Below are 19,165 nucleotides of genomic sequence, written 5' to 3' on the forward strand. Positions count from 1 at the left end.
CAATGCCTAAGTATTTTTCTTCTTTCAAAAAGCATTCCCAAGCTCAAGATGCCTCATGGAAGCGTCTTTAGGCTAATACTCTTCAATATCTTCATAAATGATATGTTAACAGAAACAACGACGCCGCATTTCTACTGTATGCGGATGGCACCAGTATTCTTGTTGCAGGAACGAATACTACCTCAATGATAACAAGCCCCGAAGCGGACTACCAGATGTGCTGCGGTGATCTATTACTAATAGCCTCCGTATACAAATGCGAAAAAAACGAGAGCTGTATTTTTCAGATCCAGATGCAGGGAAATTAATCTTCACTAATCATAACGCTCGAGGAAATTCCTGTAGAAATAGCGAAGAAACGTAAAGTTCCGGGCGTGCTTTTTTCCGCTCATATGACATGGTCCGAGTCCTTATTGAATCATTGACTAAAATCATTATGGCGTGCGGCTGGTTGTTGTGTCACGATGCAGGAACTTTATTCAGGAAAAGTTAAAGTACAGATCTACCATGTCCTGTTGTCGTGCCATATAAATTAGTGCTTACTTGTGTGGGGCACCACAATCTTCAGTAATATAAGAGTAATTCACTTATTGCAAAAAGGGCACTGTGATATATTGCAAACGTCCCACCTACAGGTGCATTATTCCCCGCTATAAAATAATAAGTTGGAAATACATGTTTGATTTTCGACTAATTTATAAGTATTTCTTTGCGATTCCAAATGTTTATTAAATATTTATCCAACCTAAGCCTGCAACACACCGATTCATGAACCCGAAGCGCCGACAGGTGGCTCGTTCCTCGTTCGCGCACGACCTATTTCCTACAGTTTCTTAGATGGACACTTCCGCACCCACTCAATAAATATGTACATAATGACCACAACTCCTTTATGTTTACAAAAATAGAAATGCGTGAATATTTTTTCACCATTGTCTAATGTCTTTTTAAACATGCTGAATAAACACCATTAAAATGAGACCACTATTCTTTCGCGTATCGAGGTCCTTTTTTTATCACGCTTATTCTTATTATTGGTCGTTGTATTTGCGAGTGTACATGCATAGTAACTTCATTTCTGCTGTGTCGATCTGATGTATTATTATATTTGTGCAACATCCCCCTCATTTTTCTTTCATGTATTTTTCTTTCTTTTTCGTCCCTGCTATTATTATATTTTATATGTCAAAAGACTGATTTGAAAGTGCTGCCATGTGCGTGGGCCCTCAGGCAGTTTCAAGTAGTTTTTTAACAGCTTTTCGCCTCAGGGCCCCAACCCTAGTTGGAAACAGATTTCATTGATTGATTGCTTGAAAAGCATCGAGTTGAGCCTCAGATGTGCGCTAGAGCCGATTTATCCGCGTCGTGATAAAACTTGCAAGCCCGCAGACGTACGATGATAGCATTGTGCCATATAACCTCATGAGGCCGTCTAGAGGTAATTGGGCAGTTTACAAACCATTGTAACTATTTATTGCTCCAAACTGAAAAGTAAATGTGAACGCAATGAACAGAACCGAAAAGATATTCTTTTTGGGTTGGCAAGTGGCATCACGAACTTTTGAAGAATTTTAATCCCGATAAGTAGCGGTAATACTAGCAGTAGGTTTCAGCAGCAATAACACCTCTAACAGCATGTACAATATGCTACGACCGCATCAAATAATTCATTTGCATCTTCTTAACTTTGCAGGAGATGTCCATGCTGGTAGGGCTTTGGGCAACGTTTTCATTGCTGTGTGTGTTCACAGTTGTGATGATTTGCGGAATCTTGGCGCACAAAGCATTTATGTGGCCATATGGTAAGTTTTCAGTAAGGCATGCGGTCCCTTCACAGGCTTTATGAGAAGGCCTTATTCGAGCTATCATGACTTTTCGCATAAGTCACCCTAAAAAAGTAACACAGGTGTTATTTTACCAATTTTTGTATCATAATGCACCGATGTTTTTCGAGACCCTTTAGCGTTGTCTACAAGTGTGGCAAGGTGGATGATATTGAAAGACGGTGTTTTAACGCGGTAGTTAAGTCTGTCCTTAGTTTTCATTGTCTTTACTAGCGCTCAGCTACTGCCATTAACAAGGTCCGTGTTATATTTATTGAACATAGACGGAAAACGCTATCGATTATTTCTCAAGGCTCTTGTAAATAGGTGACCCACGCGTAGCACTACGCGCAGCGAGGATTTAATGATTTGATTTCAAAGACCGCTAGCCATCGCCCCATCTCTTGGCCAACCAGATAGTGGTCAAGAACGATTCCTAAATGGAGCATACGGCTATCGGCTGATTTAGTATTTGCGAAAACATTTTCGGTGGTATTTATATTGTTTCTTTAGTTCAATACGCGCAAAATATACAAGTTTCTTTCATCTGAAACAGCAATAAAGCAACTAAGTTATGTTTCATTTTCACCGGTGTTCATATGGCTCAGCACTGTGCGGCACCAGGCTAACTACACCACTGCTAGTTCAAGCACTCAGTGCGTAAATAAGTCACTTGTCTAACACAGATGCCATTACGACAGTACTTACCTGTGCACATCATCACTTTCAAAACCATTAGTGCATTTTGTAGCACGCGCTTGCTCTCGCCAAGATACCTCCTGGGTTATACTCCTTTACAGACACCACTTGTATTCAACAAAAGAGAGGACAAGGGTATTCAACTTTGTCCTCTCTTTTTCAAACAAGCCACGATGTGCTTTTCCGGATGGCAAAGTTTACTGGTGGGTGCGTCGTCGAGCAGTGGTCGAGAAGAATGTCAAGGCGTCCTGCGGAATTGCATTTTATCACGAAAATGTTTTATTGCGGGGTTCACCAAGACATGAGTGATGTATTTCTGTCGCGGAAATGGCGTCGAAGAAATGCACAAGATCAGATTAAACAAAGTTCCGTCAACGGGCGTCGAACCTACGACCTCTCGGTCCGTACAGCAGGTGCCGGGCACGCTATCCACTGCACCACAGCCACACACTCTGGAGACATTACAGAGGCGCCTTTTATATCTCCCACTTTTCTCTTTCAGTGCGCTTGATCAGCGGGGTGGTGTCACGGTCCTGGAGCGGTAAAGTGAATAACGCATCATGACCTTGACCTCTACGATCAGCTCCTACAACGCGTCGTTGCTACGCGCCCGCCCCATTCGGCGCGTTTACAATAGGAGAAGTCTAATTTTGTCAACGCCTTAACACACCGCGAGATGGCGACCTTTGTCAAAGCCTCGGCCTCGCTCATAGCATCCATCCATATTGAAGATAGCTCTGCGACGCCCGCCGGCCTCGCCTGGCTCTAACACTGCGTTCCCGGCTTACGCTCGCCCCGAGCAAAATCGCCGCCGGGCATGAGGGTCGACACGACGCGCATTGCTTATCGCTCTAGTGTGGCCATGGTGTTCCATAACAGTTTAACATAACGCGCTGTGCCTACAATACACCAAGTTCTGCGTCCAATCGGCAACGCTCTTCTGGGTGTCACACCGCTTTTTCTGATTACGATTTCACCGTAAGCTACTACAGCTACCGCGAGAGCGATCAGGCGACGTCCGGGTCACCACTTTTGGGGAACGGACAGACAGATGCCGATGCTGTGGAGACCACAAATTATGCATTTGGTCTCGAACTATTTACACAGACGCGAACAAGAACACGAGCGACGGTCTCGAGCTGGTTGCTTCGTCGACGTCCTCTTTTCCTGGTCGGATCCTTGTAGCCCACGCTAGTGCGCCACAATCCGCGTCCTTCCTCCTACATTGGCTGAAAGACGCCATCCTCCCGACTCCGCTCCTCTCACCGCGGTCAACGGATCGACTATCCGGACTTACGGTCAAAAGTAGGTGACTCTAGACATTGGCCTCAGACGTACCTTTCACTGGCTCTTTGCCATCGCGGGCGCGCGCCAGATAATAATCGGAGCCGAATTCCTATGGCACTACAAAGTCGTCGTCGACATGCGTCATAGCCGCACCCTGGACTCTGAGGCAAGCTTAGCCATCCAGGGCGCTTCCTGTCGAGCTTCACCACTCCGGCTGCTCCAGGCACAGACAACCGTTCCCGACCCTTGATCAAGTGTCATTGCTGAGTTTCCGGATGTGTTCCGACCACCCTCCTTTCAATCGTCGGCCGCAAACAGCGTGACACATCACATCTTCACGAAGGGCCCTCCCGTATTTGCTCGGACTCCTCGCTTCGCACCAGATCGTCTCGCTGTTGCCATAAAGGAGCTTGAGCACACGCTTCATCTCGATTTCATTCGTCCATTCTCCAGTCCATGGGCCTCACCACTGCACATGGTTCCTAAAGGACTGGTGATTGGCGCGCATGCGGTGATTACCGTGCTTTTAACAAGGCCACTTTTCCGGATCGTGTATCCGATTCCCCATATCCAGGATTTCACTTCTGCATTGCACGGCTGCACCATTTTTAGCAAGATCGACCTGATCAAAGCTTATCACCAAATCTCACTCGAACCCGCAGACATTTCGAAGACCGCCATTATAACACCCTTTGCCCTGTTGGAATATCTACGCATGCCATTTGGTATTCGCAACGCGGAAGAAACCTTTTAACGTTTCGTCGGCCAGGTGTTACGTGGCTTGACCTGCAGCTTCGCCTATCTCGACGATATGCTCATCTTCAGTACCTCTACTGAAGCTCACAAGCACCATCTACGTCAAGTGCTTGAGAGACTGAGCAAGTTCGGCATCGTTAATAACGGCCCTAAGACTGAGTTCGGGGTCACGCAGCTTGACTTCCTCGGCCATCGCGTCAACGCACACGGCATTCTTCCACTACCAACCCGTGTAACTGCTATTCGTGAGTATCCTCACCCATCCACCACCAGGCAGCTGTGTGAATTTCTTGGCCTCGCGAACTTTTATCGTCGTTTCATCCCTCGCTGCGCCGATATACTGCAACCTCTCAACCACGTTCACACGGGCGTCAGAACACCGACTACCCCGGTACCTTGGAACGATACAGCTGAGAATGCATTCAGAGACATCAAAGAAGCCATTACCGGCGCTACACTCTTCGCCCACCCCAAATGCGACGCCCCAACAACCTTCATGGTAGACGCATCTGACACTGCCGTCGGCGCAGTCTTGCAACAGTCCGTTGCTGGCGCTTGGTAGCCCATCGGCAGCCCAAGCTTGCCCCTCCCGGGCGTCGTTACAACACCTTCGGCCGAGAGCTACTCGCCATCAACTTGGCTGTCAAGGACCTTCGCCATTTCCTCGAGGGACGCGTCGTTCACATCCTTACAGATCATAAACCACTGACGTCTGCTTTAGCGTCTACTAGCACTTGTTACGCACACCGCTCGCCTTCAGCTCGCCTTCATCTCGGAATACACGAGCAACATTCGCCACGTCAATGGAAAAGCCAACGGCGTTGCCGATGCGCTTTCTCGCTCTGCTATCCATGCAACACATGACGGCCGAACGAGCATCGACTACACAGCCATAGCTGCAGCCTAGAAGAACGACGAGGAGCTCTAGCTGCTACAAAACCGTGGCACATCTCTCGTCTTGGCTGACGTCTTGGTACCCGACTGTGACGTGCCCCTCGTTTGTGACACGTCGACAGGGCGTCCTCGTCCCTGCGTACCTCCCCCGTTCCGTCCAGCAGTCCTTAATGCCTTACACTCCTTTGCTCATCCTGGCATTCGCGCCACACAGCGACTTATCACTTCCCGTTATGGGTGGCCGAGCATTAACGTCGTTGGTCACGTGCTTGCCTCAGGTGCCAACAGTCTAAACTGCACCGTCACACTGTCACTCCTCTTGGCACGTTTCTTTCCCTGGTCGCTCGCTCTAGCCACCTACCTGTCCACATTGTCTGGTCCACTGTCTCTATGCAAGAACCATCGCTACCTGTTAACCTGCACTGACATATTCACAAGATAACCTGAAGCGATGCCTTTTCAAAACATAACTGCGCAGTCGACAGCCCGAGCTCTCGTCGCTCTGTGGATTAGCCGCTACGGTGTCCCTTGCACCATTACGACTGACCCTGGTCGCCAGTTCGACTCAACATTGTTCGCCAATCTATCTCGGCTCCTCGGTGTCAACCACATCAAGACTACCTCGTACCATCCCATCGCCAATGGAATCATCTAATGTTTCATCGCCAACTGAGGCTTCACTCATGGCTTCCGCTTTTCCTTCATCATGCATCCAACGCCTTCCTTTCGGTATGCTTGGCATCCGCACGTCTCTTCGTAGACTCCTCCATAAGCGCCGCCGAGCTGACATTTGGCACCACTCTTCGAGTTCCTGGTGAATTCTTCAGTGATCCACCCACGGTATCTGCAGACGTTTCCGACTATGCATACCATCTACGCAACACTATACGCACCGTGGTTCCGCCTTCACAACGACGAACATCTCGCAGCGTGTATGTCAGCCCCGACCTCCAACACTGCAGGCACGTTTTTGTGCGAGACGATGCCGTATGATGGCCCGGCTAAGGTCGTCAACCACATACCTAAACACTTCCGTCTGCTAATCAACGGCCGTGAAGTTACTGTTTCCGTCGACCGTCTTAAGCCAGCGTACTTGGACACCGACACTTCGACAACATCGCATCTTACAACCACTTCGGACTACCACACTCGCCGCGTGCATTTTGCGGCTCAACGGTCCGCCCCTGGTCACTTGCAACCAAACCGCTACTTCCTCGCTAGAAGAGGAGCCCTGTAGCGCACTAGCGCGGGCTACAAGAATCCGACCAGGAAAAGACGACGACGAAGCAACCAGCGCGAGACGGTCGCGCGTACTCTTGTTCGCGTCTGTGTAAATGGTTCGACATGAAATACATAATTTGTGGTCTCACAGCTTCGACATCTGTCTTCCTGTTTCCACAGATTTCTTTAATCATTGATCATGGACGTTACTCGTCAGGATGGAGACCTGTACAGTGAACATTCAACTACTGTTGTAAAAACACGTTTTACTTTCGTGTTACACCAATTCCTTTGGCGGAGGGATCAACCATGTTATTTGTGCCAAACTTTTAGGTAACCTTCTGCGGTGATCATATGCGGTAGTACTTGTGCTGCTAAAACTCGAGAAAACATATCCCAATGGGCATTGAAGCTCCCTTGGACATCTGAATAAAATCCGAACGTCCACGTCCTAATGGATGGATACGGATGTCCCCTGGACAACCGTATCCATCGGTTGTCCAGGGGACATCCGATGGATACCAATGTCGGATTAAATTTTTAAGTCCGTTTGCTTTTCTCCATCGGACGTCCTCGGGACGTAACGTGCAGGAAATATCGCCAGTCGCGTAGGATTTAACTTGTTTCGGGCTTTATTTGCGAACTTCTGGTTTTCGGTACTTATGAATCAAGGATATGTCTTTGAGGGCCATTATGCGCGCAATAGGTCAAATTTTCCACTGGAAATGTAGTGTACATAATTCACTACGCCTTTCAAGTACTTATAATTACAGCAGCCAAGCCTATATATCGCTTTCAAAAACTCCTCGGTCATTTCTTAAAGCGCTTAACGCGCGCCACGCCCGAGAAAACCCGCACGCTGCCAGTATGGCCACCACGGGTGTTTATTGGAAGCTGCAATCAATGTCGGGGATTAGGATTATGCTTTAAATCATTTTTATTGGCGCGGAGCAAGGGAAGAAAGGCGGCGAATCCACCTCCCCTGTAATATATTGTGAGGATCCAAGCTCATGGCGCGCTTAATAATTTTGTTCTGGAGGTATTAAGGGAAATAAATTTTAAGTAAATGTATTTTCTTTTATTAAAAAATTGGCCGCGTATCTGCGTGCTTCGCTGCAAATGTCGTCTAAAGACGATAGAAGAGGCGCTGCGTGAGATATGGACGCCATCTGGCGATACGTCGGGAAACATGAGTGCTGTGTTGCGGGCTGGTAGTCCCGGCGCAGCAGCAGGCGAAGACCGGCGGTGACCAACGCGACCGGCGGGGACGCCAGCCAGCCCGAACACGCGGTTTCGCGCGAAGCGCTGAAGCAGAAGAAACGTCCGCACTCAACGAGTACTCTCCACACACTCTTTTATTTACACGTCGCCTGAGTAAAACAGGAATGCCAGAGCGGCGCCCCATGGCATTCGTACATAAGGACTTTATTCGTACAGTGCAATACAGAAGCGAAACCGAAACACAGCAATGAGCTAGTGCAGAGGGCACGGAGGAAGACAAGTTTCAGCGCAGTCGCATTTTCAGCGCAGCTTAAGACACTAGCGTCTTTAGAATTACGTATGTATGCATTTTATGTTAAAGGAACACACCACCTAATACTTACCTAGTGATGTTGCGCCTCAGATATGCGTGATATTTACTTTTTTATCGATAACGTTCACAAGTATGAACAGCCGTGCCAGTTCAAGATGGCTGGCCCTTGAGCACGTGGTTCAACTTTGGCCGAGTGGCTGAATCGAGTGACGTGCCGACAAACAGAAAGACAGACAGACCAAAATTTCTCCGTTTAAGTATCCCAAGAAAGACTTTAAAATTGGCGCATATCTGCGTGCTTCGCTGCAAATGTCGTCGAAAGACGATATCTTCTGCAGGCCGTACTACGTGAGTCATCCTCTTCCTCTGTTGAATCGCCGCATCTAGCTCAGCGCCGAATTTTCAGCACAGCACAAAAAACATTAGCATTTTCAGAGCAGCCTCAGAAACACTACGTTCTTTAGAATTACGTGTCTATATAATTTCTAGTAAAGGAACGCACCATCTAATACTTTCGTATTAATGTTGCGCCTCAGATATGCGTAATATTTGCTTTTTGATCGAGAATGTACACAAGTATGAACCCCGCTACTAGTTCAAGATGGCTGGGCATTCAGAAAGTAGTTAAACTTTGGCCGGGTGGCTGAATCGGGTGACAGACAGACGGACACCAAAGTATCTGCGTTTGTTCCCGAAGAAAGGCTATCGTCTTTAATATTTGACGATATGGCGTGCAAATTAAGTCACGCCGAGGTGGCGACGCCCTTTAAAACAAATTACACATATTTTGAAGCAACAAATCTTACTCGATCGTTGCAAGCGACGAAGCGACTACGGTTGATCTGCGGTTGCCACGGGCATTTTTTCCCTCCATGGCAATGAAAGCATAAATACAATAAAAAAGAGCTCCTGCGTCCGTTGAACGTCCGCATATCCGCCGTGGACATCCGCAGGACACCTGCTGGATTGCCAATTAGTATGCGCCTTACAGTCCTGCGGATGTCCGCTGTACGTCTATCGGCCATTTGCGGATGACCACTGGACGACCAAGACATCCTGAGGTAGATATCCACTGGACGCCCATCGGAGTTTAAATGCCCAATAGGATGTCACGATACTTTTGCCGCTTTCAGCATGTGGCTGAAACATACATACATACATACATACATAAATACATACGTACACACGTACAAACTCACACACAACCACGCACGCACGAAAGGGAGCCTGTGAACCTACTATCTCGTATGCTATGCTTCACTGTCAACCGCGTGCCAACAAATGTGTAGTCCAGACTTCATGATGATAGCTGAGCCATTGGACGCCAGACTAAGATAATTAACACCCTGCGTGTTTCTTTGGAAGTGAAGCAATGAACTACATCTATAGGTATCTTCGAGCATCTCGACCCCCTAGCCCAACAAACCACCAACCTCCCGAAAATGTCCCCAAAAAGTTTTGGTGGGACATATACTACTTCCCAGAAAAAACCCTACAGCGCCAAAAAACGTCCCGAGTACGCTTTAGCAACCAGCAATGTCCAATTTTTTTGTCCTCCCAGAGACCTCCAAATAAGGGTTTCTCATTAATATCTCGGCTCCTGTTCAGAATGACGAAGTGGTTTTTTGTGTGTAGCATCTAGGCATGCCAGCCAAATTTCATGCACCATTAATATCTCGGCTCCTGTTCAGAATGACGAAGTGGTTTTTTGTGTGTAGCATCTAGACATGCCAGCCAAATTTCATGCACCTAAATCCAATGGTGTAGCAAGGGGCGGGAGTGGCAAATTGGCGAATACAATTCACCGATGTGCCACTCTCGCCCATGGCTACACCGCTGGATTTAAGTGCACGGAATTTGGTTTGCAGGTGCATTTAACATGCAAACACTGCACACAAAAATCCGGTTCGTCGTACTAATGCATGTCTGTGAAATATGTGCAAAGTAAACAAGGTTTACTTTGAAAACTGAGTACACTCATTGCGATTATATTTTAATGAAATAACAATGAAAATACAGAAACAATTAATTTTCAGCTCATCTTTTGCAATCTCGCCCAAGTAGAAGAGCCTTGGTTGCAGGGCTTCTCTTCTTGCTCTGTTTTTGAATATCTGGAAGAAAGCAGAACCAGAGAAAATAAACTTGAGACACCTACAGCATTGTTAACACTCTGCGTACCCTTCTGCGTGCACTCTGCCCTCAAAACTCAGGGGCCGCCTGCCACATACAAAACGAAAAATTCGGCAGATAACACGCGTTGTCGGGATCGGTTTCATGCGAAGCAGTCAGCAAGTACTTCTATGCTGTATTTCATGGCTTTGAGTCAAGCGTTACGTGGATCGACGAGTTTTTGTAAGTGTAATAGCTGTATGCACATCGTGGGGTTACCAGGCACGTCGACAACACTGGCGTTTAAAGGGTGCGACGTAACGTCAGCTCTCACGTTAGAATACATACGTCAGTATTATCGAAACTAAGTGCACTTTATGATGCAATCATGTGAATATCATACGTAACTTTCGTAATGTATTCCTTCGGGGTCGAGCAAAGCTTCAATATAGCTTTCTGAATCATAGGAATACAAATGTAATGTTTATGAGACTGCTACAAAAGCGGAGCCAACACTGGAACCACCGACGTTAATCTGATATGACGCCTGTATATATCGTAAGAGTTCATATATAGTGTTTATTGCTTTCTTGTAAAATTAAATAGCCAGCCCCACAACCACAATCGACGTTGCACCGTCATTACGCCTGCATAGGCAGTTTTCCCAAACCAGTTTATAGACCTGAGTGGCTCCGTAGTAGAATACCTGCTTGGAACGCAGAATTCTTGGGTTCGATTCTTGCTGGGATCCTAATATTTAATATTTCCATTCGTCCGGTCAACGCTGCTGATGTCGGTTTTTCTTAACGCTCTCGCACTTAAATGACCAATGTCTGTTCTCGCCGTTCCTGGGTAGATATAAACTGGCAATCACCTGTGGCGCATACCCGTATACGGGCATGCGCCACAAGTGTCTGGAGGAAAGGGTTTGACGACGTACTCGACATGTCATGACACGACAGTCATATTCGTCAAATCATCTTACCCTCCCATGCAAGTTTTGGTATACACCAAGTTAAGGAGGTGATCGTGAGAGCATCCAGACGTAGGCGGCTAGATATATAGATACGTAGATGGAAGCGATCAAAGTGGCAAAGGTTCGCTGAGAAATGCTTCGCATTTAATATGCAAGAGAATGAGTACATGCAGCTTACGTAAAGTAATTTCAGCCTCAGCAGAGTTTTTTTTTTCTTTTAAGCAGCGCATCTTTCGCAGAAGCATACATGCAGGTTCGGCTTCTGAAAATGGGTGTATTCTCGAACGCTATCTCTTCCTCGCGAGTTATTTCCTTATAAAACTCGTGGACAAAATCAGCACTAAGCGTCGAGCCTATCAGTTATTTCGCGCTCTTCGACTACATGCTGTTATCTCCTCTTGCGCAGCCGAAAACACACAAAACGAAGTGGAATCAGTTGATCGCGCACGATAGTCATGCAAGACAGGACAGAACGGGCGTGCGACTCCATCGCAAAGCAAAGTTGGAGAATTCACAACTCATATCCCTCATATATGGGGCAATCGAGATGTTATTTCTTAATGGTGTCACGTGAACTGCCTGCGGAAGCCATGAATTGTGCAGAAAAAACGGAAAACGCCAAATAATTCGGTCGTACTACCTATCTTCAGAGATTCTTTAGGGGCCCTTTAAATGTATTACTCTTCACTTACCTGCCCTTCAATCAAAACAGCTTCGGCAGCTTCCAGTTCCATCAACGTTTTCCTATAGCCGCTTAAAGCAACATAACTTCCTGCCTGCTCTCTTGAGCTGTTGCTACTACGGCAGCGTTGCATAATCAAAGTAGGCAGTGAATGCATGCATGCTGCAACAAACGTGTATGGGAAATGCAAGCAGTGAACTGCGGCACCACTTGGAATAGTGAAAAAGTATTTATGGCCTATCGATATATAATTAGAAGGGCGTGATGCGCGATCTCACACATTTACAAGGAAGATAAGGCACAAGCACCATCTTTCACTGTCACTTTCGTTTGCTGTCACTGTCTTGTTACTCCTGTGAGTTTGCGCTTGTATGCTACAAATCAAGCGGAGTACACCGCCCACTGTACGTAAGCGTTACTATCCCTGGTTGCGGCTGTACACATTGCACACGGTAACCCTCACTTAGCAAAAATGTGGTAGATATACGCGCTGCTCGACAGACAGAGCTCGAGAGCACCGCCGAACATGCACTTCCCTCGTGGCAGAGCACGTAGGCTACGAGTTATCAGACTGCTGTGAGCGCAACGTGTCAACTCGACGTTAAGCGCTGAGCGTAGTGGGTAAGCATAAAGTGAGAAAAAGGAATGATCAAGCGTAACAACTTCCATGCGCTTTTCGATTTTGCTAATATGCGGGGGGAGCATCTTTAGTCCGAACATGAAGTCGGCATTATCAGCCACAATCATACGTAAGGGTAAGCAGAAACTAATATGTGAAGGCTACCGTTATATTTTTTCCCGTTTACATTTCAATAGGGCACGCCTTAGAGTATATAATATTTTAAAAGCATTCTCGCATCTAGTTTGGTTTTTGCATGCGCGAAAGCTTTTAAAATATTAATATATACACTAAGGTGTGTCCTATCGAAATGCAAACGCCAAAGAGATATGTGAAAAGATGTATAGTTCCGGAACAAAGCTCAAGGCAAGACAGTATTTCTATTCCTACGGTCTCAAACAAGAGAATTATGTCATGAATCATCTCAAACGGGTTTTTATTCTAGGTTTTCGTCGCGCCCGCGTTCCCTTGCGACTCGTCGTAGTGAAAAGGAAACAAAGACAGCAGCGGTGAACTCGTAACTTTGCGCTCGCACGCACTGTTGAACTTACACCAGTTCCACGCACAACACAAATATCCGATTGCAACTTCGTCGCATCGAGATGGTCGCACATACCTTTTGTAGCGATGACAACCCACAAAAATCCTGCAATCTTGACGATGACATCTTCACTGCCGCCCGAATCCACAGAGCACACACACCTAACGAAAAACCGCGGCTGCACAACGGATCATGAAGCCAGCGCTGCAAAGTTCACAAAGACGGCAGACAAAGACGACACAGACGAAGTACGTCACCAAGCGCGCATGCGCGAAGCGCAACACCTGGCGCTCATGCGTCGCTTTTCTTTTTCTTTTTTTTTCACACAAGTATTTTGCTCCCACAAGGGCATTTCGGGGATCAATGCGGGCTGTTTTGTTTTCATGATGTTTTTATGAAAATCGGCGGTCCCGCAATGACTTCGTGTATCTCTTTTTGGTGCTTAATAACTTTTGAGTTGTTTGTATATATCCAGAAAAAACGTTTTGCCACATTTTAAGAAACGCAAATTTAGGAGCTCCACATTCGGGTCATTTCGGTAGATCCAAGGGAGATGGTGTGGTTTGTGGGGAGGGTTCTCAAACGTAAATATAGGCACACGGGCGTCTCGCAATTTCCCTCCATCGAAACGCGGCCGCCACGAGCTTCGGGTCAGCAGTCAAGTACCATACACGCGCACATACAAAAGCACGCACGAACATACATAAAGTATGGTTGAACCCCCCCCCCCCCTCCCGGAAAACATTTCTGGCTACGCCCCTGTACTCCACATCGCTCGGTGAGCCCCTTAATTACTGTTGCTCTGTCTCCGTTGTGAGGACGTCGTCAATACCAACCCAAGAGAACGCCCAAAAAAAAAAAAAAACATGTCACAGTGTACGCTGTGAGGTGCTTTTCTGTTCGAATGTACCCGGCGGCCGTTTTGTCTACGTGCGTTCCTGCGTGTATGTATTCTGCGCACTAAGCGTCCAACGCTCAACGTGGCTCAACATGGGACCGAGCGTCTCCCGCTCGGCGATGGTCTCTCTGCTTCTTCCCGAGCTTTATTCGCTCGGAAAAGCACAAAAAGAACAAAAAGAGCGTTACACATGAATAAACGAATTTCGTCTTGTGGCCGTTGTGGGCGTCTTGTGGCGCATTGGTTGTGCGTTCCTCGAGTACCCGCGGTGTCCTGCCCCAAATAGCAACAGTGTGCGACAATCTGCGTCGCTCATCTTGCAACCAGAACACGCTTATGCGGCTTGAATTTATTTACCTTTAGGAGTACCTTCACCTACCACCGAGGAGCACGGAAGAGCATGTGAAAGCAATTACTGTATGTATGCGAAAGCTCCGTGGCGCTGCATATGCGTACGTGAAACTATAAACATAGCTGCCACGTGCAGCGTAACATTTTCACGCTTGCGTACGCCAAGCATCCATTTACGTGAGACTAAAATTGTCTAATAATGCGCTGAAACTACCGTAGCAGTCCCTGTGGGCGCTCGTTAGTGTCATTACCGACGCGTGGGGCCGACCTTAACCCAAGCCTCTCGTGTAGCATCCATCCGTATTTCTAATAGCTCTGCGACGCTCGCCTGCCTCGCTTGGACAGCGCCCCCACTATGGTGGCTAGAGAGGAGGTGTCAGAATAGGCGGGGTTGTGCCGTGCAAGTCTGTGTGGCATTTTTTCATGACACCGACAGGTGGCGCATCGTCGTCTCCGACAAGCCTTCCCACTCGAACTGCTTGAACAATCCGATGCGGCCGCACTGTTGTCGGCTCCGAGATGCCATCTGCGCCGCCACGTCGTCATGAAAAATGCTGCGTCTATGGCGCGCCGTTGCTGACACATCCCCCTCTAGCCACCGTACCCCCGCTATGGGGGGTACTAACGGGAACGCATCGATGCGACGTTGCTGCATGCTCAGGCTTAAGATGTGCCTCACGAGCACTGTGAAGTGGTGGTAGCAATGATTCGAGGCACAACAGAAGGAGTATGAAGGAAGAAATCTGACAGACGCACGATAAAGGACAGGGACGGCGCCTCTACCGTATCTGCGCGAGAACGCACCCAGAGGCACGTGTGACGCAAGCACTCGTACCCATAGAGTTACCTATAGTCGGTGACAACCTAAGAATAAATATAAGCACCACCCACGAGGCCGCATTGCTCATATGCCTCCGCGCAACAAACGAACTAGTTCCTAAGCAATGGTAATAGTTTTCACGAATATAAACATTATTTTGCAATGCTGCATTGATGTTGAAATAAAGAAAGCAAAGTTAGATAAAAAGAATTGTGAAGGCACGGAGTTCAGCGTCAGCTTAACAATATGTCTGTTGCTTAAATCGCACCCTCTGCCGCGTCATCTCAGAGTCTATACCAAGAAATAATGTATATATCAACGGTGATGTTTCTGCACAGTACCTTTTATGGTATGAAAACAAATAATGCCAGATTTAACGCAAGAATTAAACTAAAGGAATCGTTTTTTACTGTTTCACATAACAAAACGGGGACATTAATAACATTTATTAAGGTCGTTTGTATTGCTATTTCTTGCGAAACTTTCCCCGCCAGTTTTCTTGACTGTCTGCCGTAACTGTGGTAACTGTGACACAAAGCAAAGTAAGGCGAAGTGGTCTGATATTGCTTTCGTGTATTTCGACTCTTGTGTTGCCGTAAATAACGCATTTGCGTCTCTAATCGGCGTGCTTGTCAGGCTTTATTTGACGTCTTGTTTCAACGAAATAAAAGCGCGTAGCGCACATGGTGTTAATTGTGGGGGTCATCGCATACGTTGCTGTTACGTTCACGCCAAGGCGATGTACGCGGCTAAAGACTAAAAGCTTTACGTGGGATTGTTTCTGGCATCGACAACTTGTACTGGCGCTACCACGACCCCTTCAGCCTTTACATTCTACTTATTTGTTTATTATTTATTTATTACACACTTGCATCGCCCGGGTCCAGTGGGAATTACAGCAGGGGGGGGGGGGCAGTATTGCTCGAAGATGGGCCCCTACCGTCTACATATGTATCTGCGCGGAGGTACATATATATACGTGGATTGTGAAGAGGCTGTCTTCGGCTTCCGTAAGACAAATAGGAAATGCATATACACTTCTAAAAAAACTGTTTTAGATGCGAAGTATCTTATGGCGGAGTTCAATCCGGTGGTGGTGGTGGTGTGCGACGTGACCACCCTTACTGCGCATGCGCAAACGCTCTCCCCTCCCCCTCTCCACTTTCCCTCTCCCCCTCTCCACACCACCTCTCCACTTTCCCTCTGCCACTCTCCTCCCTACTTTCCCTCTCCATTATCCCTCTCCACTCCTCCTCTCCACTTTCCCTCTACCAACCCTCTCTCCACTTTCCCTCTCCCCTCCCCCTCTTCCTCTGAAACGCGGGCTAGACATGCCGAAATTCTCTCCTGCGCAACGCCGCGATAAGCTCGAGCGCATGCGCGTCCCCTCCCCTTCTCTCTCCTCTCCTACGCTGCCCCCCTCTCGCCCGCCTGTCAACCGCGTTCCCCGCTCGCCCTGTGAGAATTAACGGCCAGGCTAGATGGAAGATACGACGCGCGTAGCGTGCCTGTTCGCGTTCCACGACGCGAGGTCGGTAGCATGCCCAACGAACGCCAACGGAACGCGATCGTGCAAGTGCTCCGGCTTCGCATCTCCTCATGGTCCCCTTTAGCGGGAGATGGTGTAATTTTTTTGTCAACGTTTTGATCGGAGACCGATCTTTATCATAAAGGCAAAATTTTCGAGGCTTGGATGCGCTTTTATAGCATTGTCCCCCCCACAGGGAGACAGGAAAAAAAAGGAAAAAAAAATAAATAAACATGTAAAAATGAGTAGCCAAAAGACCACGCGCATACACTCGGACGTACAAACAGCACGTGCATTCTCGAGGGAACAAAAGGAAAATAGATAAATTTATATATAAGTAATCCCACTGGCACAATCAGTAAGTACATTCCTGTTGTCTATTGTCAAGCCCCACCTATCCGGCTTCCCCCTCCTCGTTTGTTCGTAAAGCATAGTGAGCGGTTGAGGCTTTCCAAGAAGGAATAAGCGTTGAAAAAAGGGTCTACGGTCTATAAGCTTCACGAGAGTCTACTGTGTGTAATATAAACAAAAGATCACTGCGGTTTACATGCACACAATACACACGAAATGCAAAAAGCGCACGTTAGACAAAAACAAGGACACCAAATATGATATCGCCAAGTATGATGCAACGCCATTTGAAATGTTTTTTTTTTCACTCAATAAAGAGTTTTAGTGGCGTCGCTTTAGTTACGATTACGACCAATGCAATCGAAAGTTCCTGTGTCACAGCAATATTGTGTAGCGCGCATCATCTCGCGTTTTGTAGACAAGGATTACCTCGCACGGCGTTTTTCATCAAAGTGTTCGTACATTCAGCGTGAGACTTACGCGACGGGCACTTCAACCTAGCACATCATTCCGGGATGGTGGAACTAAATTCCGTTAAAGGAGCACTGACACAAAAATTATGCACCTTGTTTTTTTGTTGCAATAGATAGCTTATGATGCACGTATCACTGCTGCAAACCTCGTCTGCGCGAGTGCGCAACGGTTATTTATTTAGAGACGTTTTTAGAGCGCCCAGTCGCGGTTTCGGTTTCAAAGATCACCGAGCTAGGCAGCGCTACTTCCGGAGGACGGGTAAACACAGCTGGAGCTGGCCACGTGACCACGGAAAATTGTGACGTGGGTGATGCGCGAGAGCGGGTGCGGCGGGCGCCGCAGTTACGGTTCGTCTGCTACACCAGTTCGTCTGACGCGGGACGCTTCGAGCTGCTTGCTTTTTGATCCGCGTTTTTCACGCTAGAAGTGCGGACGTCGTCCGTGTCGTTGCCAGGCATGGTTCGAGCAGTCAATAGAGCGCTTCAGTCTGTCGGGCATTAAAAAAGGCGTCGCGTAAAACCAAATAAAGTGTCCGCAACGTGGCACTAGGTCAAATGGCGCCAGCTATGGAGGATTAGAAACAACTAACAAACGCGTATTCTATGTCCTCCGAGCATTCAGAAGCGCCCATTTCGACTCGTTAACCCTACAGCATCGATTATTTGACTATGGCTCTCAAAAGCGGCGCCGAATCGGGACAAATGTATTGCTGTCGAAGCCTAAGGACATGAATCTAAAGCATCAGTTCGGAGCTTACACGTTACAGAGCGCAAGGCGGCCGCTTGATAGATTCGAAGTGGACGACAACCGCTTTTGGCAGTGCTGCCATGTTTTTCGGAGGCGCGAATGCCTCGCCGGCGAAGCTTTCCGTGCAAGTTGGACAGCTCTCGCGCGTGCGGCGAAGGCCGACGTTCTGCGGCACCGCGCCGTTGCGGCAGGCTTGCCGCTAGCGTGAGCGGGCCGTAACATCTGCCCACGGGCACGACGAGCGAACAGCAGAATAGAGCACAAGCAACACACGAAAAGCCGCAGGCACGGAGGAAGAAATACGGCAGTATGCACACACAAGCGCAAGGGCACAACCAGCCACCAGCCAACACAAACTCGTGACGTAGGTTTCTTTACACATCCGCCGCGTTTATGTCGGCGTCGCGAAGCGCTCGCATCTCGCTCAGTCGCGCGGCATGCACTTTAAAATGGATTTTAAATATGTTATAGGCTATATTGGCAACTTGATACTTCGTAGACGTTGTGTACGGCTCCACATACATCTATTTCGCTCATTATCTCGCCCTAGAAATTTTGTGTCAGTGCTCCTCTAAAATTACTACGCCGTGTTCTCTCGGCGCAAGAAATGCATTCGCATTTCCTCACCATTCCCTTCGGGGAAGTGGGGGCATTTTTTTAAACTCTTTAACCTGCCGCGGGATGGCGACCATAGTCTAAGTTCTGCGTCCGATCAGCAATGCACTCCTGGCTGTAACATCACTTGCTATGATTACACTGTCCCCGTGCAAATAAAACCGCCAGAGCAACGGCGCGTTGCTGGAGCTAATCGTGGAGGCCGCGCACTACTTCATTTCAACGCTCCTAGACGGTGGC

The sequence above is a fragment of the Rhipicephalus sanguineus genome, chromosome 11, assembly GCF_013339695.2.
Source record: "Rhipicephalus sanguineus isolate Rsan-2018 chromosome 11, BIME_Rsan_1.4, whole genome shotgun sequence".
NCBI lineage: Eukaryota > Metazoa > Arthropoda > Arachnida > Ixodida > Ixodidae > Rhipicephalus > Rhipicephalus sanguineus.